Genomic DNA, 22,858 nt, shown 5'->3' with positions numbered 1-22,858 from the left:
TCTTGTAACAGTGGAAAATCTTTTAATCTAAGAACTTGGCAACAACCGGTTCTTTCTATGAATGGTTATCTTTATTGAGAGTCAACTCAATAGCATTAACTGCTCACAATCTCAACACCAAAGCTCTGGTCCATGGAAGGAGGACAGGTCCCTGTGCAAGAGCAGAGCCCAGAGACTGGTCAAGGGCACAAATTAGGGGGATGACTTGCCTCAGGCTTGCATTGTGACCACAGAGAACATCTGTGTTCTCCTGAAAGGGATTGAGGACCTCCATCATCTGGGAAAGGGCCAGCCAATCCATGGCACTGATGCCAACCTCTCTTCCCCCAGGCAGAATGGGTATGGAGGACATTATGTCCTCCAAAATGGTGTTCTGTTCCACCAGATGGGAGACCATGATTTAGGTGGCATTTCACTGAGTTGGCAGGTCCTGCAGGAGAGAACATGTCTGTCCTTCCTCAACTGTTCCTGTGTCTCATGCAGCTGGTGGGCAGCTTTCAAGTTGCATGAAAACTGGTTTGCAACATTTTTCTAGGAGTGCCCATGTCTTCTATGTGTGTCCCACTCAGGCTTGATCTTGCTCCTCAGACTAATGGCATTATGCACAACAAGATGTAACTTGCGCCCCAACGTTCCACTATTTGAAATAATGAAATAAAAGTGCAATTATGTGATTGCACTCAGCTGCCTGGCTACTCAAAGAACACATAAACAGCAGCAACCACCCGGAGCAAAACTCTAAGCAAAAGTGAAAAATGGGTGCAAGGAAACTGCTTGTAAAGTGTTGGAACAAGCAGTTCCCCAAGAGCTGTGAGCCATGTGTCTGGCTGTTTGACCTGCCAATCCAAGAATCTCTAGGTCCCTCCCATGTTTGCCTACAGCTTCTGACTGACAAGAGCAGGCTGCAGATGATGGTGGTGGGGAAAATGGCATGAAAGTGGGTAAATGAAGCAACAAATCGAAAATCACTAAACATTCATTGTTAGTATTCATAGGGGTTGTTGTGTCTGATGAATATGAAGTGATTAATTTCTGAAGAATTAGTGACTTTAGATTAATTTTGCAATTCAATTTTTAGTTCATGCCCATCTTAGCAATGTGTAACATTACAACAATATCCCATTCACTATAAAATCACACATGTGATTAGTCCATGGAGAAGAGAGCAGATGTAGCAGCAAGGAGCTACAGTAGAGATGTAAATACTGATCTGGTTGGTCTTTACACATCAAATGAGAAAAACAATGAATCAGTGAAATTTTTAAAAAATCTCCTTACCACAGGATGGCAAGACTTTTTTGGGTGGTGGGGTCAGTCACAACTGTGAGATTTCTATAAATGTGTAAAATTTAAAACTTATATAACAGATGCCTTGTTGCATAGTCATAAAAATTAAAGACATTCTGTGGTGTGGTCTCTTTGTTAGTCTGAGTATTCAGCATGTCCTTTTATGTTTTCTGTACATATGTTCATAATGCGCACAAACATGATTAGTTGTAGAAATGGAAAGGGTGCAAGGGACATTTTGTACAATTTGCACTAATTTCACAACCCCTAATTGGTGTGAGAGAGTGCTTGCTTTTTCATTCTTGTCCTGGAGGCCAGATGTTTTGTGGAGGCTTGAGAATCCTTGTCAAGCCAAACTTTTTGAGCATAACTGGATATTAGTAAAATGTCTTCATATTCCAGCTATGGAAAGGTGTTGTAATGAGGAAGCAGCAGCAGTAGCTGTTTCACGCCTTGTAGTGTTATTATAGAAACAATTTTTATCAAATCAAACTGCTTGTTTCTGCCTGCAGATCAAAATTGTAAACACTATTTAAAGCTACCTGCTATTATCCTATTACTTTACCAATATCTTTAGGTTAAGCAGGCAATAACTGATAATCCTAGTAATAAATAATCATCATAAATTAACACAGAAACAATGTTATCACAGTGCAGGAAATCCTGTTGTGCATCTGCATGTGTGCAAAGGGTATGATGATATCATCATCAGCAAATTGCCACTGATTAAAGACAAATAATGTGTGGTTAAAGCTGATTTCAAGTTGAACACAGCATATATACAATGCAATGAAGTTTCACGTGCCCTAAAATCACTGAAATAAGCATTTAATGAGTGGCAATTTGCCCCTGCCCTTGTCTTCATTCCAATTATGCTTGGGGAGCTGCACAACAGGATTTCAACCAATGTCATCTAATCTTTAATAGGAAACATGGTCCTGGATACCTCTAAGTCATAGTGATGTTTATCAGAAAGATAGTTTGTTCAGTACTAGGCAGTATTTTAACAAACCAAATGGAATAAATCTGAACAAATAATGTCTGGAAGAAAAGAAGTACTAACTGTACAGGAAAGGTCTTCTGTGAAAACACTATCACTCAAATATTTATAACAATAGAGAAATCATTTTATTTGTGCAGTCATACTGGCTAAACCACCTAAAGATCTAACTTTTTTGACCCCTTTTTAATATAAGATTGCCATTCCCTGTTTGCAATAGGAAAGGGGTCAAACTTTTGTTCTAATTAAGTGGCACATTGAGTTAAAGGATGAAAATATCAGTGCTGTATTTTATAAATTAATTGTGTCTTGATCAAGCTCTCATTTTCTGGGCAACAGGTGTCAGAAATCTGTACAAATGGAAAAATGAAAATTAAGCAGCCTGTTGTTTTAGTATTAGATTTCAGAAGGCTATGAAATGTAAGTAGTCTTTGTGTCACCGATATTGACAGAACAAATGGCTCTAGTTTAAAATGCTTTCCCAAACAATCTAGCCTTGCATATGGCTGGCCTTGTATAGTTTGGGAAGCACAAAACCTTCTGTATTCACTCTCCCCCAAGCCTTTCTATATGACTTCCAATATTGCAGCTTCCCTTTGGCCTTCTTTCCAGTCCTCTCCATGTCCCTATTGTTCTTCTATGTTTCTGTGACATCACAGAAGCTTGACCAGCAGCAGTGGTGAATTGACATGCTGACAGGTAGACATACAGTGCAGGTGAACCAAAGCTGAGTTTAGACAGTGTAGACTAGAATGGGGTGGAGGGAGTCAAGTTGTAATGAAGAAAAGAAAATATCTGGGGGTTCTAGTTCCTTACTACAAAATAATGTTTTCTCTCCAATGCATCACTATCTCGACATTCTCCTGTAATCATGTTTGCAGATTCTACACTCTGGCTGCAGTCACACCAGCAAAATGTTTCTGACTTACTCCTCTTGAATTTTGACCCTGTTTTTCATTCAGACGATGTCTATCCAATAGTGACTCTCCATGCTCCATCCAAAACAAATCCAGCCCACTGGGAGGCTACTACTATATTTGTCCCACTTTTCATTGCACAGTAAAACCTATATACCATTGAGTGTATACTCCAAAATCAATATATTTCCCATGCATCTAACATATATTTAAAAGGGAGTTGGATGAGTACAGGTAAGGGAGGAATGCCGGTGTATTGATATGCTTCTGTCAAAACATCCTGTCACTCTCTCTTCAGAGGTGATTTGACTCCTGGGTAACGTACTGACCTCACCACTGGGTAGCCATTTTGAGAAGAGGTGGTTCATGTGTGGCTCACCAAATAAGCCTCTTTCAGAAGAAATTCCTTGCCTTCACCCAGGGGAGGGGCAGGTGTGGAGGTGCACAATCCTGCCCGTCCTCCTCTTGCTGCTGTATCTGAGGTTGCTGGTTGCTTCTCTTCATGATGGAGAAAAAGGAAAAAGGAACTTTTCCTTCTTTATTTTCACTTCCTTCAACCATTTTATTTATTTTTATTTACTTAATTTATATGCTGCCCACACTACCCAAAGGTCTCATGTGGCCATGGGTCTTCTGGAAGGGGAAGCACCAACAAGGAACATGTTGGGCTGCCATGTGAATTTCCTCTAGAGGGGCCATGGAGTGAGGTCAGTATTCCTGCTGTTTTTTCCCCACCTGTTTCAGGAGCTCTTCCCGGTCCAGCCAGAGAGATGTTTCATGCTATCACTGCTGCAGCGGCTGCTGCAAATATGTACGAACCGCAATCACATGATATATACCACGTGACCACAACCCAGGAAGCAGAAGTGAGCAAAAGGGGGGGGGGCTTTCTGTTGTGTGACCGCAGCCCCTGTGAAGTCTTAACAGCTCAGGTGAGTAACAGATTTGAACTCAGTTATTTATTTATTTTTATTTGAACATATAATTCTACAAACTAGAAACAAAATACAGTATAAGATAAAAAAATAGAAAAAGAAATAAGAAAAAAAAAACTCCCACTCCCCCTTTTAAGGACAGAGATTCCAACCTCATTAAGTCCCAAATTTCCCAAATTTCCAGAGAGCATTGGAAAAAAAAACCACATAAATCATTTTGCCCTAAGCTTTGCTCTGTCCCTGGGCCCAAATATATACAGTATTAAGTTCCAGCTTTGTTTTGCATAGTCCCTTGGTTGTTCTCGTAGTGCTTCTGAGAGTGTGTCTAGTTCTGCAATATCCAACAGCTTCTTCAGAAACTCCTCCATCATAGGTGTGTCTTCACTTTTCCATTTTTGGACCCATTTTTTAACTGGATTATTTATTGAATCTGTGGGCCTTTCAAACAATACAGGGACCACAAATGCTAGAGTGCAATAAATACTTTAAGAAAGCATTTATGCTGTGTGTTGTAATGGTAAGACAGAGCTAGACATACTGATGACCTGATTTACACTTGAACATGTATCTATCTATATACCCTTATTCATTAACAGTCTGTTGCATTATTTCATTCAGCTTTTAAGACAACAAGCCCTCCCCAATTTTCACAATGACAGCAAACTGTTTCATTTTGGTTAATTTAATGATATCTCCTGTTTTAGCATCTGAAGTGGCTATGAACCATATGTTAAGCTAACAGTACAAGCTGAGCTCCCCTCTATCTGCCATCGCTTTGTGGAACTGGGGAGGCAAGGTGCAAGTTACGAGAGGGTGAACAGTTGTTCCTGTCTTCTGCAGAGATCAGTATCAGTCTCAAATTTGAATTCACAGAGAGAAACTCAACCCCAATAAAGTGTGTTAATTACACCAAGCGCAGTGAAATTATGGGTGAGAAAGTAAAAATTCTACAGTTGCACTTTGGGCCTTGCAAGCATTTTAATGTCTTTGTCACTCACATGATTGCTTCAGAATTACCCTCTTCATAAACAGTACTTATTAAACACAAGCGAGATTGCTGTGTGTGAGAGAGGAGATACAGTACAGCTGAATAGCTGAGGAATTCTATCCAGTTTGTTTACGCAGTTCAACAGAATGTTATTTGCAGAAGCCAATTGCCTTGGTTTGCTGCTGGAAATACTACAAGACAATGAATTTTGACTGCAGGATTCCATTTGGCCAACAAGAGTTTGTGCAGAGGTGGTGTTAAAGGAATGTACTGTAAGCCAGTAAGCCCCCATCTCAGTCACAAAGGGGGAGAAGAAGATTCAGGGCAGCAAGAATACATTGATAACATTTGCTAGCATTCAGCTCCCCATGCACTCTCCCTGCCCCAAATTAAAGTATCTATACATACACAGCTTCTTAATTATCAGAATTGTATTTATCTAGACTTTTGGATACAAAAGTTACACTAACTGGGGGGGGGGAAGACATTTGCACCCTGCAACAGTTGAGTATTTACCACTTATTTCTTCAGCAAGAGAAAAACAAGTGTGAGCTCACTGGACAAACCAGCATTTCTTGGAGCATGCAGTACGCTCCTGACCTGCTCTATGCCCAAATATGGACACCTAATCATCCCTGCACTCTTTTGGTGACACACTAACCAGATTGTCTTTCAGGACAAAAATGGTATTAGTGAATTCCTGGCTGCATTTTGGACCCACTGAAATTTCCTGACACTTCCATAGGCAGCCCTGTGTAGCCTGTGTTATAGTAATCCAGCCAGGATGTAACTAAAGCATGTGTCACTGTTGCCAGATTGTAGCTGGCATGTTAGTTTTAATTGTACAAATGCTCTCCTAGCCACCACTGAAACCTTGGCATCCAGACTAGGAGAGGAATCCAGGAGCACCCCCAAGCTGTGCATCTGCATATTCAGAGGAAGTGTAATCCAGCTCAGCACAGGTTGCATTTCTGTTTCTTGAGCTGCCTTTCAATTAACCAGGAGTGCCTCTGTCTTGTCTTGTCTGGATTAGATTTCAGTTTATTCACCCTTATCCAGTCTGTTACTGATACCAATTACTGATCTAGAGCTGAAACAGCTTCCTCAGATTTAGATGGCAAGGGGAGATAGAGTTTAGTGTTATTTGCATACTGGTGACAATGACCTCCCCCCAAATTCTGGATAATCTCTCCCAGCACCACCTTCTGAGTTCCTTCCTACAAGAAGGAGAGGAGTCACTGTAAAGTAGTGCCTCCAAGTCCCAAGTCACATACTAGTGGCAATGAACCCCAAAATTCTAGACACTCTCTCACAGAAGTTTAATGTACCCAGGAGACAAAACAGAACCTTGAAGGACCCTGCAGGCAACAGCGAGGGTCTGGAACAGGAGTCCCTGAGCACTACCTTCTTAGTTCTCTCCCACAGGAAGGACAGGAGCCTCTGTAAAATAGTGCCTCTAAGTCCCACAGAGAGAGGGACTAGAAAGATTCCATGGTCAATGGTACTGAAAGCCACTAAGAGATCCAGCAAAACAAACGGGGACACCCTCCCCTTGTCCAGTTCCTGGCATAGGAGACAATAGCAGTCTCTGTCCCATAACCAGGCCTGAAGCCAGATTGAACTAGATCTAGATAATCTGTTAATCTGTTTTATCCAGGAATAACTGGAGATGAGAAACCGCAACCTTCTCCAACACCGTGCCCAAGAATGTGATATTAGAAACAGGCCAGTAATTATTCTACCCCAGTACAGTGGTGCCCCGCTTAACGATTACCTCATTAGATGAGGAAATCGCTTTACGATGAAGTTTTTGTGATCGCTTTTGTGACCGTAAAATGATGTTTTAATAGGGAAAAACCACTTTACGATGATAGGTTCCCCGCTTCGGGAACCGATTTTTCGCTTTACGACGATCAGAAAACAGCATATCGTCGGGTTCCAAAATGGCAACCTGCTGTGTAAAATGGCTCCCTGCTGTGCTTAGAATGGATTCCTCGCATTACAGGCACCGGAAAATGGCCGCCCTATGGAGGATCTTCGCTGGATGCTGAGGTATTTCACCCATTGGAATGCATTGAACCGGTTTTCAATGCATTTCAATGGGATTTTTACTTTCACTTGATGACGATTTCGTTCTACAGCGATTTTGCTGGAACTAATTATCCCCGTCAAGCGAGGCACCACTGTACAGAAAAATAGGTCTAAAGTGTGCCCTGAAGTATAGGTATGGTCAGATACCATTCAGAATAGGCCCATCGTTGTCATGGTGGTCATGAGGTCCTGAGCTACTTCTGCCAGAGCTGCTTGGGCATGGACATTGAAATCCCCTTAGCACAAGAAGCCAAGACGATCCTAGTATGTCAGAATATAGAAATTTTGTAGGCCTGAACATGTATAAGTGTATCATTAACGAGCTGCCATTGTGCACAGATGTGAGAATGCTGAATCACTCTGGAGATGATGCAATGTCTTGAAACCAGAAAACCAGGTGCAAAGGATGAAGTCATCTGTCTTCTGTTTAGACAAAATATGCCATGTACATGTATATAAGTGGACTGTGTCTTTGTGTCTTTCTCTTCCTCTTCCACCACTTGCTGCCATGCATGCTGTACGATTGTATAAAGAGTTCCTGCCATGCTGTTGAGATGCCTGCCTGTAAATATCTGTAAATACTTGTAAATACAACCGTCTTGCAACAAAGAAGAACTTGTAAGTGTCTTCAATAACTCTGCGTATTTCTACTGTCGCCAAATTCCTGACATAGTACTACCACTGAGACCAGCTCAGTTAGCTCAGGAAAGGAGTCTGTTGAGCCACAGGGTGGCATTACATTAACAGGATTCCTTTTCTGTCCCAAGCACCTGCTTTCAGATATATGCTTTCAAACCTGGAAAACTGGGGGATGTAACACCTGGTGTGGGGGATGGAATCACAGTAGACCACTTCTGTGAGAAACTCCTACCTAAAGGTTGTAGCTGTGATTCCGTTTCAGTGATGTGTGTACACTCCTGGCAGGATACAGCAGCAGCCCGCAGGCAGGGTAGCCCTTTCTTCTGCCCTTTCACTTAGATTTAGAGCATAAGACCAAAGTGTTATTTTAACCAATCATAGTTAATGATTAGGTAATCACTATCCTATCTGTTTCTCTCATAACATACTGTGTAATCATTCATTTAGTCGTTTAGTCGTGTCCGACTCTTCGTGATCCCATTGACCAGAGCACGCCAGGCCCTCCTATCTTCTACTGCCTCCCGGAGTTGTGTCAAATTCATGTTGCTTGCTTCGCAGACACTGTCCAGCCATCTCATCCTTGGTCGTCCCCTTCTCCTCTTGCCATCACACTTTCCCAACATCAGGGTCTTTTCCAGGGAGTCTTTTCTTCTCATTAGATGGCCAAAGTACTGGAGCCTCAGCTTCAGGATCTGTCCTTCCAGTGAGCACTCAGGGTTGATTTCCTTTAGAATTGATAGGTTTGTTCTCCTTGCAGTCCAGGGGATTCTCAAGAGTCTCCTCCAGCACCACAATTCAAAGGCATCAATTCGTCGGCGGTCTGCTTTCTTTATGGTCCAGCTCTCACTTCCATACATCACGACAGGAAAAACCTGTCGGACTTTTGTTGGCAAGGTGATGTCTCTGCTTTTTAACATGCTGTCAAGATTTGTCATCGCTTTCCTCCCAAGAAGCAAGCGTCTTTTAATTTCGTGGCTGCTGTCTCCATCTGCAGTGATCATGGAGCCCAGGAAAATAAAATCTGTCACTGCCTCCATATCTTCCCCTTCTATTTCCCAGGAGGTGATGGGACCAGTGGCCATGATCTTAGTTTTTTTGATGTTGAGTTTCAGACCATTTTTTGCACTCTCTTCTTTCACCCTCATTACAAGGTTCTTTAATTCCTCCTCACTTTCTGCCATCAGAGTGGTGTCATCTGCATATCGGAGGTTGTTGATATTTCTTCCGGCAATCTTAATTCCGGTTTGGGATTCCTCCAGTCCAGCCTTCCGCATGATGTATTCTGCATATAAATTGAATAAGCTGGGAGACAATATACAGCCTTGTCGTACTCCTTTCCCAATTTTGAACCAATCAGTTGTTCCATATCCAGTTCTAACTGTTGCTTCCTGTCCCACATATAGGTTTCTCAGTAGATAGATAAGGTGGTCAGCCACTCCCATTTCTTTAAGAACTTGCCATAGTTTGTTGTGGTCCACACAGTCAAAGGCTTTTGCATAGTCAATGAAGCAGAAGTAGATGTTTTTATGGAACTCTCTGGCTTTCTCCATAATCCAGCGCAAGTTAGCAATTTGGTCTCGAGTGCCTCTGCCTCTTTGGAATCCAGCTTGTACTTCTGGGAGTTCTCGGTTCACATACTGCTGAAGCCTACCTTGGAGGATTTTGAGCATAACCTTGCTAGCGTGTGAAATGAGTGCAATTGTGCGGTAGTTGGAGCATTCTTTGGCACTGCCTTTCTTTGGGATTGGGATGTAGACTGATCTTTTCCAATCCTCTGGCCACTGTTGGGTTTTCCAAACTTGCTGGCATATTGAATGTAGCACCTTAACAGCATCATCTTTCAAGATTTTAAATAGTTCAACTGGAATGCCATCACCTCCACTGGCCTTGTTGTTAGCCAGGCTTTCTAAGGCCCACTTGACTTCACTCTCCAGGATGTCCGGCTCAAGGTCAGCAACTACATTGTCTGGGTTGTCCGGGATATCCACATCTTTCTGATATAATTCCTCTGTGTATTCTTGCCACCTCTTCTTGATGTCTTCTGCTTCTGTTAGGTCCCTCCCATTTTTGTCCTTTATCATGTCCATCTTTGCACGAAATGTTCCTCTAATATCTCCAATTTTCCTGAACAGATCTCTGGTTTTTCCTTTTCTGTTATTTTCCTCTATTTCTTTGCATTGTTCATTTAAGAAGGCCCTCTTGTCTCTCCTTGCTATTCTTTGGAAATCTGCATTCAATTTTCTGTAACTTTCCCTATCTCCCTTGCATTTTGCTTCCCTTCTCCTCTCTGCTATTTCTAAGGCCTCGTTGGACAGCCATTTTGCTTTCTTGCATTTCCTTTTCTTTGGGATGGTTTTTGTTGCTGGACAATGTTACGAGCCTCTATCCAAAGTTCTTCAGGCACTCTGTCCACCAAATCTAGTTCCTTATATCTGTTCTTTACTTCCACTGTGTACTCATAGGGGATTTGGTTTAGATTATACCTGAGTGGCCCAGTGGTTTTTCCTACTCTTGTCAGTCTAAGCTTGAATTTTGCTATGAGAAGCTGATGATCAGAGCTGCAGTCAGCTCCAGGTCTTGTTTTTGCTGAGTGTATAGAGCTTCTCCATCTTTGGCTACAGAGAATATAATCAATCTGATTTCGATATTGCCCATCTGGTGATTTCCATGTATGGAGTCACCTCTTGTGTTGTTGGAAAAGAGTGTTTGTGATGACCAGCTTATTCTCTTGACAAAACTCTATTAGCCTTTTTCCTGCTTCGTTCTGAACTCCAAGGCCAAACTTCCCTGTTATACCCTTTATCTCTTGGCTCCCTACTTAACATTCCAGTCCCCTAGAATGAGAAGAACATCTTTCTTTGGTGTCAGTTCTAGAAGGTGTTGTAAATCTTCATAAAACTGTTCAGTTTCAGTCTCCTCAGCAGTGGTGGTTGGTGCATAAACTTGGATTATTGTGATGTTGAAAGGTCTGCCTTGGATTCATATTGAAATCATTCTATCATTTTTGAGATTATATCCCATTACAGCTTTTCCCACTCTTTTGTTGACTATGAAGGCTACTCCATTCCTTCTACGGGATTCTTGCCCACAATAGTAGATATGATAATCATCTGAGCTGAATTCGCCCATTCCTGTCCATTTTAGTTCACTGATGCCCAGGATGTCGATGTTTATTCTTGCCATCTCCTGTTTGACCACCTCGAGCTTCCCAAGGTTCATAGATCTTACATTTCAGGTTCCTATGCAGTATTTTTCTTTGCAGCATTGGATTTTCCTTTCACTTCCAGGAACGTCCACAGCTGAGCGTCCTTTCGGCTTTGGCCCAACCACTTCATTAGCTCTGGAGCTACTTGTACTTGTCCTCCACTCTTCCTCAGTAGCATGTTGGACGCCTTCCTGAGGGTCCCATCTTCCAGCGTCATATCTTTTAGCCTTTTGTTTCTGATCATGGGGCATTCTTGGCAAAGATACTGAAGTGGCATTGCCAGTCCCTACTCCAGGTGGATTGCATTTAGTCGGAACTCTCCACTATGTCCTGTCCATCTTGGGTGTCCCTGCATGGCATAGCCCATAGCTTTTCTGAGTTACTCAAGCCCCTTCGCCACGACAAGGCAGCAATCCATGAAGGGGTTGTGTAATCATGTTAAGTCAATAAAAAGAGCCCTCGGGGCATTGCCAGTAGGCTCTGCTGGCAAGGACAACTGCTGTTGACTCCTTTGTTCTCTCTCTCCAAGGCAATTAGCCTTTCCTTTGTTCCATGATCACCACACACTTCAACACTATCTCTTCACCCTCCAGGTCTTGCCTCCTGCTGCACAGAAAACCTTGGTGGACAAAGCTGAGTGAGATTAACACTCCCAGTCCCATCCAACCTGGTTGGCATGCTCATTCAGGATCATGCCTTGGATGGCTGTTGTTTTCCCATTTATCAACCTGGCTTTGAGCAGCAGTACATTCAGCCCAGGGGTCCAGTCATGAAGACTATAGAAAGAATTTAAATTTGGTGACAGCTTAGAGACAACTAATACCCTTTTGCCCTTCCCTCTAACATAATGCTGAAGCTGCTTACCTCTACTGTATCGTCCCCTGGCCTGAACAAGTCTGATGATTACTCATGGACTCCCTCCATTACACACACACACTCTCTCTCTCTCTCATAAAGACACATCCTTCCACAAGTAGCGAAAGGCCCAGGTTACCAATTTCCTGAAAGGTACATAAAATAAAGTTGACAGTAACTAGCAACGTGGAGGGTCGTGGTGGCGCTGCGGGTTAAACCACAAAAGCCTCTGTGCTGCAAGGTCAAGAAGACCTGCAGTTGTAAGATCGAATCTACGCGTCAGAATGAGCCCCCGTTGCTTACACACTCTTATTAGAATATGATCTAGAGGATGAGAGGGTGAAAGAGACAATGGTAAAATGGGCAAAAAAAAATTGGATACAGCGTGGATCTCGATGATTGGACTAAGATGTGGAAAGAAAGTTATAAGATGCTTAAACCAGTAAATCTCAGAGAAAATATCCTTAAAATGTTCTACAGATGGCATTACACACCTGTAGGATTAGCAAAAATATCAGAGGGTAACAGCAATATATGTTGGAAGTGTAAAAAGAATGTAGGAACTTATCATATGTGGTGGACATGCGAAAAGGTCAAAAATTATTGGACGCAGGTATGGGACTTAGCAAAAGAAACCACCCAGCAGAAATTAGATATAAAACCTGAAATGGCATTATTGAATGTCATATCAGGAATCAATGATAATAAATTGAAGCATTGTCTTATGTATATACTCACAGCAGCTAGATTACTCTGGACCCAAAAATGTCCCATCCTTTGTTCGAGTAAAGTCATAAGTACATTTTCCACAATGTATAGTTTCCCCTTCATGGATTGCTGCCTTGTTGTGGCAAAAGGACGTGAGTAATTCAGAGAAGCTATGGGCTATGCTGTGCAGGGGCATCCAAGACAGACAGGTCAGAGTGGAGAGTTCTGACTAAATACGATCCCCCTGGAGCAAGAACTGGCAAGACACTCCAGTATCTTTCCCAAGAAAACTCAATGGACAGAAACAAAAGGCTAAAAGATATGACACTAGAAGATGAGCCCCTCAGGTCGGAAGGCATCCAACATGCTAATGAGGAAGAGCAGAGGACAAGGACAAATAGCTCCAGAGCTAATTAAGTGGTTGGACCAAAGCCGAAAGGACGCTCAGCTGTGGACGTGCCTGGAAGTGAAAGGAAAGTCTGATGCTGCGAAGAAAAATATTGCATAGGAACCTGGAATGTAAGATCTATGAACTTTGGTAAGCTGGATGTAGTCAAACAGGAGGTTGAAGAACAAACATCGACATCCTGGGCATCAGTGAACTAAAATGGACAGGAATGGGCGAATTCAGCTCAGATGATTATCATATCTACTATTGTGGGCAAGAATCCCGTAGAAGGAATGGAGTAGCCTTCATAGTCAACAAAAGAGTGGGAAAAGCTGCACTGGGATACAATCTCAAAAATGATAGAATGATTTCAATACGAATCCATGGCAGACCTTTCAACATCACAGTAATCCAAGTTTATGCACCAATCACCCATGATGAAGAGGCTGAAACTGACCAATTCTATGAAGGCTTACAACACCTTCTAGATCTGACACCAAAGAAGGATGTTCTTCTCATTCTAGGGGATTGGAAGGCTAAAGTAGGGAGTCAAGAGATAAAAGGAACAACAGGGAAGTTTGGCCTTGGAATTCAAAATGAAGGAGGACAAAGGCTAGTAAAGTTTTGTCAAAAACAGTTATGTCCTTGTCCATCGGAGTTGAGATAAGATAAGGGTCAGCTTGCTCTTCTTAACTTTTTTTTTCTTTAGCCGGAGAAGAACTGACCTTGTACATTTTTCTCTCTAATTAGCACCTGGACACAAGCAGATTTCTAGCTTTTTCGTTGCAGCTCTGAAATAAATCCTATGAAATACACTTCTATTCTATTTTCATAATCAAATTCATGACACGCCCCCCCTTAAATATACAAAATACAGAACTATTAGAGTTCTTATTTTTATACTTACTTAACATTTGATTATGAAAAATTAATAAGACTACATGTGAACTTAAATTTATCTTAACAAAGTATTAAATTCATAACAGTAATGCCTATCTCTATCAATATACAGACAAGTAAACAAGTTGATTAATAGTAACCAGTAACACATTTGTTCTTATAGCTAAATATCTCCATGAGTATACAGAAAAAGAAAACAAGTTGATTAATTTTAAACAGAAATTCAAAGTAACCATATTACAGCATACCATTTTTCAACGATCTGTTACATTACGTTCGATTTTTCTCCCCGCATTGTTACAATTAGAATTGTTTGCAGATCTGTTTCTATACATTTTTAAACTATTTACATGATACATAACTGGTTTCTTGGATGAATTTAACATTTTCACAAGATAATTCACATTTCCCACTTTTTGTATGATTTCCCCTGGACCTTCCCAAACTACTTCCAATTTTGAAGGTCTGAGCAGGTTTAGTACCAATACCATATCACCCACTTCAAACTCTCGGTGACGGGCCTTCTTGTCATGATAGTATTTTTGTTTTGTACAATCAGTCCGTTTCCCTGTTCTTTGACAATAATTGCAGGAATTAACATAGTCCTTGACGTTTTTGGAAATGCCGGGCCAATAAAAATGCTGCGAAATCCTACTTAAAGTTTTTTGAATTCCAAGATGTCCGCTACTTGGACTATCATGGGCAAGTTGCAGAATTCTTTCTCTGTACCTCTGTGGAATCACTAGTTGTTGTACTGGTTCCGCCTGTTCATTTGATTTGGGAAAATATTCTCGGTACAATAGTCCATTTTGTCCCCACAAAAAGGTTACTTTTTGTTGTACCGGTTGTACCGCGTAACTGTCGGCTTGAGACCTCAAAGAATCCAATGTAGGGTCTTCCATCTGTTTTCGTTTGAATTCCTCTGATCCCATTGGTACTAGTAGATCCTCTGGTTCAGTTTTTATCTCAGTTGTACTATCCGTTTCATCTGCAAGGGGTTGATGTTGCATTACATGACCATCTGATTGCTCCTCAGAGTTATCTTCAGTTGGGACTTGCTCTATTGCCTTGCTTCGCGCACGTGTCACTGCTTGTATGGAAGCTGATTTTAAAGTGTGTTGGTGGTTAAGAAATGCTAGATCGTTTCCCAATAAAAAATCAGGTTTGCCTTCATGCACTAATAGATATTTTGCGTCTTTCCAATTTTTGTAGCTAATTTGCACGTAGATTAATGGTACGAATCTCTCGATTACTTCTCCAGATCCATAAGTTTTCACTGGACATCTCAGGTTATTCAAGATTAGTTCCGAATCTATAAACCGTTTGTTGATTGATGAGATATCTGCGGCGGTATCCCTAGAGGCGTTTATGGTTAAATCTCCTGTAGAAAAATGTAGGGTTACCGGTTCCGAAAAACTTTTCAGTGACCAATATAACTGTTCTTCTGGTAGGATGCTACTGGGATCTATAACTGAAAATTTCTCCCCTGAGGATGTCTGTTGGTTTACTGTTGTTGAGACTTGAGCTACTCGTAAGCCCATTATCCTTGGCACAATCCTTGGCTCCGTTGCTTGCATTTCACTGGTTTCAGAAAAATTTGGATTGACTCCTCCTTGTCTCTGGGGTGGCACATTACATAGTTGATTAATTACAGGTGGTTCTGTTGGTTGTTCTGGTATTTCTAGCGATGTTGCACTGAGATAGTTGACCTTCGGGGTTGTTGATTTGTATTTCCGTTGAGCCGGTATGGGTGCCTTCTCGAATCTCCTTGGTGCTGGTAAGGGTGTCTGCTGAAATCTCCGTGGGGCAGGTAACGGGGTTTTGCCAACTGGCTTCTCCTCTTGATTAGTTGATCCCGCCAGTCGTGGACAATCCCTTTTTAAATGGGCTCCTCCGCAATGGAAACAAGCCAAAGGTGACCTAATCTGGCTAGTGCCCATGCTTCTTCGCTCTCCAGCAAAAGACTGTCTTGGTTCAGGAACCTCTGTTTTCTTGGATTCGTATTGACTCTGCCTCCTAGGCACTTCTGGAATAGGCCTTACTCTGGTGGTAGGTTCACTTTGCTTGAAGGAAATTAATTCATCGGTTTTGAGCGCCAACGTTTGGAGGTCTGTGCAATTTTTCTCCAATAAGCTACTCTTTAACTCTGGTGGTACTAAATTTAGAAAATGTTCTATATACAGTAGCATTCTTAAGTCCTTGAATGTATTGACCTTGGCAGCCTCTAACCAACGGTCGCCTAACACCTCTATTTGATCAGCAAGGGCAGAATAACTCATTTGAGGGGTCTTCCTCAATTTTCTAAACTGTTGCCTTAGCAGTTCCAGTGTAAAACCTTCTCTTTGGTAAACCAAAATTTTAAACTGTTCCCAAGTTAAATTTTGGCTGGAACTTCTTGCTAAAATGGTGGCTAACTCCCCGGAAACTTGTGATCGTAGAAGTTTTAAATATAATTGTGTTGGCACGTTCAGATCAGCACACGAAAATTCAAAAAGTGATAAAAATGAAAAAATGTCATCGCCCTCTTGGTAATATGGTAGGTTTCTCCTGTCAATGTTAGATATTGAGTCTCTGGCTTGTTGTTTCTCAGCAATTTCCTTCTCTAAAATCTGTAGTTTCATTTCGTGGTATCTTCTTGCTTGAAGTTCACTAGCTGTGTGTGCATTCACCCATTGTTTCTGGCAAGCTAATAAATCAGCCATCACTTCAGCTAACTTATTCTCTAGAGTTGACCGGTCTGCAGCATTGCCACTAAGGTCAGCCTCTGCTCCAGCTGTTCCCCTCTGGGTGATTATTTCTCCTGTTAGCAGGTCCTGCTGAGTTGGAACTTGTTCCGCCCCAGTGTACTGCTGTGTCTTTCTTGGCTTCACTTTAGGTTTAACAACTTCTGGATTTGCTTCTATTAATCTTTGGGCATCTTCTTCATCCTCTGGGTTATCTACTTCCCAGTGTTCCACTGCTTCCAAAATCTCCTTATCCACTGATACTTCAGGCAGTGAAAACCGACTGCTAAAAGCCATTTTTCCTTTTTTTTTCTCTCCCTGCAGCCTTGGCTGAAGCACGGGAGGAGCAATAAAACAATTAAACTGTTAGCTTTGACTAATCCTACTTTCCCTTCAGGAAATCCTTTTGGTTCTGGCTTGGGGTAGGAAATTTTCCTTTTTAAACTTTATTTAATCACTTTTAAATTACTTTTATTATCCTGGCTGCTCCTTATAGACTCCTGCTACACTCAAAACAATTTTGCCACTCTATCACCTGAGTGAAACGAGCTGGCACTTATTAAACAGCACAATGCTTGTTCCTTAGAACTCTTAAGCCACTGGCAGAATCTCTCCTTGCATTACTTTAGCCTGAGCTTTCTGCATAGGAGTCTTCTCCAGTCACAATAATTTACAACCTTCCCTGCTTTGCTCTGAAGCTCACGCCAGAGAAGTTTCTCTTGTCCTTTATTTAGCAGTGTGTATCTGCTTGCTCACACATCTGCCTTCATAAAACAATTACCAGCGCTAATTCAGCCCTTGAGCAAAGCACAAATATTTAAGCTGCCAGCATGGCATAAACACAGCACATGGATTTGTATCCAAACACAGCCACCATGGCTTGTAAATCAAATCCCATCTGCCACTATACTGTAAACACGGCACGTGAGACTCAGATCCCAAGATGCCACCATGTGGTAAAAGCGTTCCTTAGAACTACCTTTACACGAGACAGAGAGGGATTCAGAATGATCAGTCCCTATTGCCTGCAAAATCGGGTCCTGTAATTTTGCTCTAGGCGACTTCTCACTCCTTCACCCAAGTCTGTCTCGATTTTAAATAAACAATCTGGAAGGTCTGCTCTTCTTCTTTTATTACTTTAGGACCCTCATTTGGTAGCGTAATGTGGCCAGATCAAATAATATATTTCTAACGTAGCCAATTTTACCATAGTAGCTTGGTCTAAACAAGGAGACAGCTTACAGACAATTTGTCTTTTTATGTTTTATTACAAAAGATATAATTTCAACAAGCTTATTTTAACGTTATTCAGTATTTCCAAATTGTTTCCAAAATAACCCCCAGCCTTAGCCATCAGTCATTTCCTCTATAAAGTGAAAACAATAAAAAGTCTAGCTATATCTTAAATAAGCATTCTTACGCAATCTCAGAATAAAGTCCTGTCGGCTGCATTTCTCTCGGCGTCGTCTCTCTCCCTTCCATCTCTTCTCTGTCCTTCTCCTCCCCTTCTCATTCTCCTTCGCCCATCTTTCTTAAATTAAGAGGTTATGTCCTTGTCCATCGGAGTTGAGATAAGATAAGGGTCAGCTTGCTCTTCTTAACTTTTTTTTTCTTTAGCCGGAGAAGAACTGACCTTGTACATTTTTCTCTCTAATTAGCACCTGGACACAAGCAGATTTCTAGCTTTTTCGTTGCAGCTCTGAAATAAATCCTATGAAATACACTTCTATTCTATTTTCATAATCAAATTCATGACACACCTTGCTGAGAAATGTCCGCATAGTCAAAGCTATGGCTTTTCCAGTAGTGATGTGTGGTAGTAAGAGCTGGACCATAAAGAAAGCTGACCACTGAAGAATTGATGCTTTTAAATTGTGGTGCTGTAGGAGACTCTTGAGAGTCCCACTGGACTGCAAGGAGATCAAATTTATCCATTTTAAAGGAAACCAACCCTGACTGCTCACTGGAAGGACAGACCCTGAAGCTGAGTCTCCAATACTTTGGCCATCTCGTGAGAAGAGAAGACTCCCTGGAAAAGACCCTGATGTTGGGAAAGTGTGAAGCAAGAGGAGAAGGGGACGACAGAGGACGAGATAGATGGACAGTGTCATCAAAGATACCAACATGAATTTGACCCAACTCCGGGAGGCAGTGGAAGACAAGATGGCCTGGCGTGCTCTGGTCCATGGGGTCACAAAGAGTTGGACACAACTAAATGACTAAACAACAATAGTTTTGTTTACATACTTTTCCTAATATAAACAATTTTGTAGACATCTTTTTCCATTGGCTAAGCTATTTGTATGCATTTTTTCCAACTGTATACATGATTTCCTGCACATGAAACATACTGCAACCCTCATAAACATCTGCATTCATGTGATATGGTGTGTTTTTGTTTTGCTTTTTGCTGTGAAATGAGTCTTGAGATTCTTGAGACACACTGCAAAGAGTTGTTTCAGCCATGATATTGCATCCCCTGGCCTTAGAGAGAATGCTATCTTGTCCTTTGCTTGGACAGTAAAATGGCTTGGGGCAGTGCTGAATTCTTTTCATCCAGAGGAAAAGAGGAGGTCGAAGCCCTTTCTTTGTATGTTCAGCACAGCATGGAAAAGTTCATGTTGTACCTGCCTGCCAGGTAGCCATTAAAGACAAGGAAAACTCTCAAGAGTTTGGGTAGTCCTAATTTAGTATCACACATATAGTTATATACACAAACCTAGACTTTTAAGAGACAAGCATTCAAAGTCCTGGACTTCAATAGCTGACCTTCATTCCCCACCCCAAGTCCTTCCTATTCAAAATTAAAAGAAATTGGGAGATTTTGGAACATTCTGATAAAGTGAACACAGTTCTCCCCACAGCCATCATCTGATCACACCAATAAAGGAGACCCCCCCACCTGAAGTCTTTGACATAACTCCCAAACAGGACCTACATAGATAACATATAGAGACTGGAAATGCAACTGTCTTAGAGCTGAAGAAAAACAAAACAAACAAGGTTTTTGGTTTTATTCTTTGTTTCCTGATGAATTTCTCAAATTGAGATACACCCCTTCATTATACATAAAGTGCTGAAGAGTACAGGCAGTTGCTGGAAAATCTGTTAAAAGAAATAAGGGATTGCTTGTTTTGAGGGTGCTGATTCTGCTGCTGGCATGAAAAGCCTATAGAATTATCAGTCTGGCTCATGGTCATCTTGGTGCAGATTGCAAATGGAGAGGTTTAGGGATCTCATTGGTTCAGATTTTGAAGTGCCTGACACTAAAAGATGGCACATTATTTTATCTTTCAAATCCTGTGGATGCTGTTTTTTCTGTACCAACATTTGAATGGCTATAATGTGGAGAAAACAGTGATCAATAAACAAAGGAAAGCTTTCATATTTATCACACCAACAACTAATAGGTATCTTCCCGTCTATACCCTTTCCCCCAAGTGTCTGCTTTTCCAGTAGGAGACAGTCTTTGTCTTTGGAATGCAGCTCGGCTTCTCACAACAGCACAAGTATGACTGGCTAAATTCGGCCCATTGGAAATCTATATTTTATGTCAGAACTGTCCAGGAGACAAATCTAACCCTTTTGGCTAAACTAACAAACAAAAGTATATGGAAGGCTGTTGCTTCTAGTTTAATAGTATTTGGAGGAAGAACCTGGTATGACAAGGAATGTGACAGATTGAAAAGCATGCATATTGGAGACTGAATATTGCATTTCTACACACAAAATTCATACTCTGCTATGACCTTCTACCTATTAAAGGATTATCAGAATTCATCACAGGGCCAGCCTACATTTAGGCAAAGTGAGTCAGCTGTCTTTTCTTTCAGTGTTGGGATATCATGGAAGGACAACTACTTTTCAGTTATTTACTTTCTTATTATTGTACATTTTACAGCCAGAAAAAGAGTGTGTGTGTGTGTGTGTGTGTGTGTGTGTGTCTGTGTCTGTGTCTGTGTGTCTGTGTGTGTTTCTGTGAGTGTTTGTGTAAAAGCCCTTGGGCAAGTGTGGTAGGAGTGGGGACCAGTGATCTAGGAATGGACAGAAATATGGAGATAGTTAAGGGTGAAAGTATGATAATGAGTCTGCATCAATCCCTCCTATTTTGAAGGAAACAAAAGATCACAATGGGCATTTGACTGTGGAATCGAACTCTTTATCCATTTCTGATCACACACACAAAGAGATTAAAAATAAGTCCACATCTATCTAATGGCTCTATTTTAATATGTAAGGGTTTCTGGAAACAGGGTTCATTGGCTTCTACTAGAGATGGGGACGAAGATAAAACGGATTGGCTTTTTCAACAAAAATAGCCAATGCATTAAATATTCATATTCGTGGGTTCCAGAGACTCCCATGAATACAAAGGGACAAATATTTACCCGTTTTTATTTGTCCTTTGTATTACAAAACAAAAAACAAAACAAAATCAATCTGCCTACTGGCTGCTGAATCAGCGGCAGATATGCAGCCACCCTACCAGCCACCAAACCCCACAGCCTACCACCACACCTCCTCCTCTCCCTATTTTAGCCCCCACACCCCCACTGACACCCCCCTTCCTATTAAAAAAACATTCTGTCTACCAACTGCCAATCAGCTGATTGGTGGCAGACAGGCAGCTAACCACCACCCCCAGTCACACAACCCCACAGCCTACCCCCACCCCTTCCTCTCCCTACCTTAGTCCCCACCACCAACCCACTCTCTTCCTATTAAAAATCCCACACCATTCTGCCTACTGGCCGCCGATCAACTGACGTAAGGTTACCTCAAGCAGGGAAAGGACCAGTTGGCTAGCTTGTCCTGAGCTAAAAGGACAGAGTTCTGAGGGACAAAGTGGAGGCCAAGGTCAGAGAAGCTGAGGTGTTCCATAACAGCAAAAGCTGGAACTGGTTAAAGCAGATATTTCTGTTTATTTTGGTGGCTAGAGGCAGGGAGAAACTTTGTCTCTTGCTAAAGGCCCAACTGAAAGCCAGAGATCTAACTACAGTATCCATACAGTGGATGATAGCAGGGAAGCAACTTATTACAGAGACCCTAACTCACAGAAAAAAAGAGGGAAAAGCATACCTTTTAAATCTGAGGCCTGTAAATTGATTCATAAATAAATAAACATTCCTTCCACATGGGGGGAAAAGGTGGCAGAGTTGCCTCCTGAGGTTTCAGGTGCCTCAGATCAGGAGGGGGAAGAATCTCAAGAAAGGATTACCTCAGAGAGGGAAATGGAGAACTCAAGGGGGGGAAGACTCTATAGAATGTTGTTACCCACCCAGAGTAGTCGGTATGACTAGATGGGTGGGCTATAAATGTAACAAATAAAATAAATAAATAAATAAATAGAATTCAGAAAACGGAAATTAGAGAAGGAACCGGAACAGGAATTCAAGCTAAAATAGCTAGAACTAAGACAGAGAGAAATAGACATGGTCATAGGGAAGGAAAAGATGGCCCTAGGAAAGGAAAGGTTGAAATTAAGAGGTTGGAGCTGACAACCCAGAGTAGTAGTAGTAGTAGTAGTAGTAGTAGTAGTAGTAGTAGTAGTAGTAGTAATAATAATAATAATAATAATAATAATAATAATAATAATAATAATAATAATAATAATAATAACAGCAATCCAAATTCTGAAGAAAGACATTTGTCCAAGGCAGACCTTAAAAGATTCCCCATATTTAGAAAAGGCAATAATCCTGATTCTTTTATTATTTTGTTTGAGCGTGCGTGTGAAGATTTTGAAGTGAGGGGATCAGAACGTATGATTGTGATGAGGTCCCAGATAAGTGGTGAGTTAGCATATATATACGCCCAGATGCCATTGGATTTAGTGAGAGATTCTGAGGAATTTAAAAAATTGGTATTCTCACAGTTTGGCATCAATGCTGAGCTTTTGAGGTAGAAGTTCAGAGTCCTCACAAAAAAACCTGAAGAATCCTATTCTCAACTAGGGGCAAACTTGACCAAATGACAAATGGCTGCAACAGGAAGGGGTTGAAACTGTACAAGATATTAAGAACATCATCGGACTAGAGTAGTTCTATTCACTTCTACCTGGAGACCAGAGGTACCTAGTGAGGGATAAAAAGCCCAAAGACATTCAAGAAGCAGGAGGGGTCGCAGATTTTATTTCACAGATAAGAAACCCAAGTTTTTCTGAGGTAAAAGTGGGAAGAAAATCCTGGGATGACAGTAAAAAGGACCCCAAGGGTTACCTCA

Source organism: Pogona vitticeps, chromosome 3 (genome assembly GCF_051106095.1).
Source record: "Pogona vitticeps strain Pit_001003342236 chromosome 3, PviZW2.1, whole genome shotgun sequence".
NCBI classification, from domain to species: domain Eukaryota; kingdom Metazoa; phylum Chordata; class Lepidosauria; order Squamata; family Agamidae; genus Pogona; species Pogona vitticeps.
The sequence above is the reverse complement of the archived record's forward strand: the minus strand, read 5'-3'. Positions refer to the sequence as shown.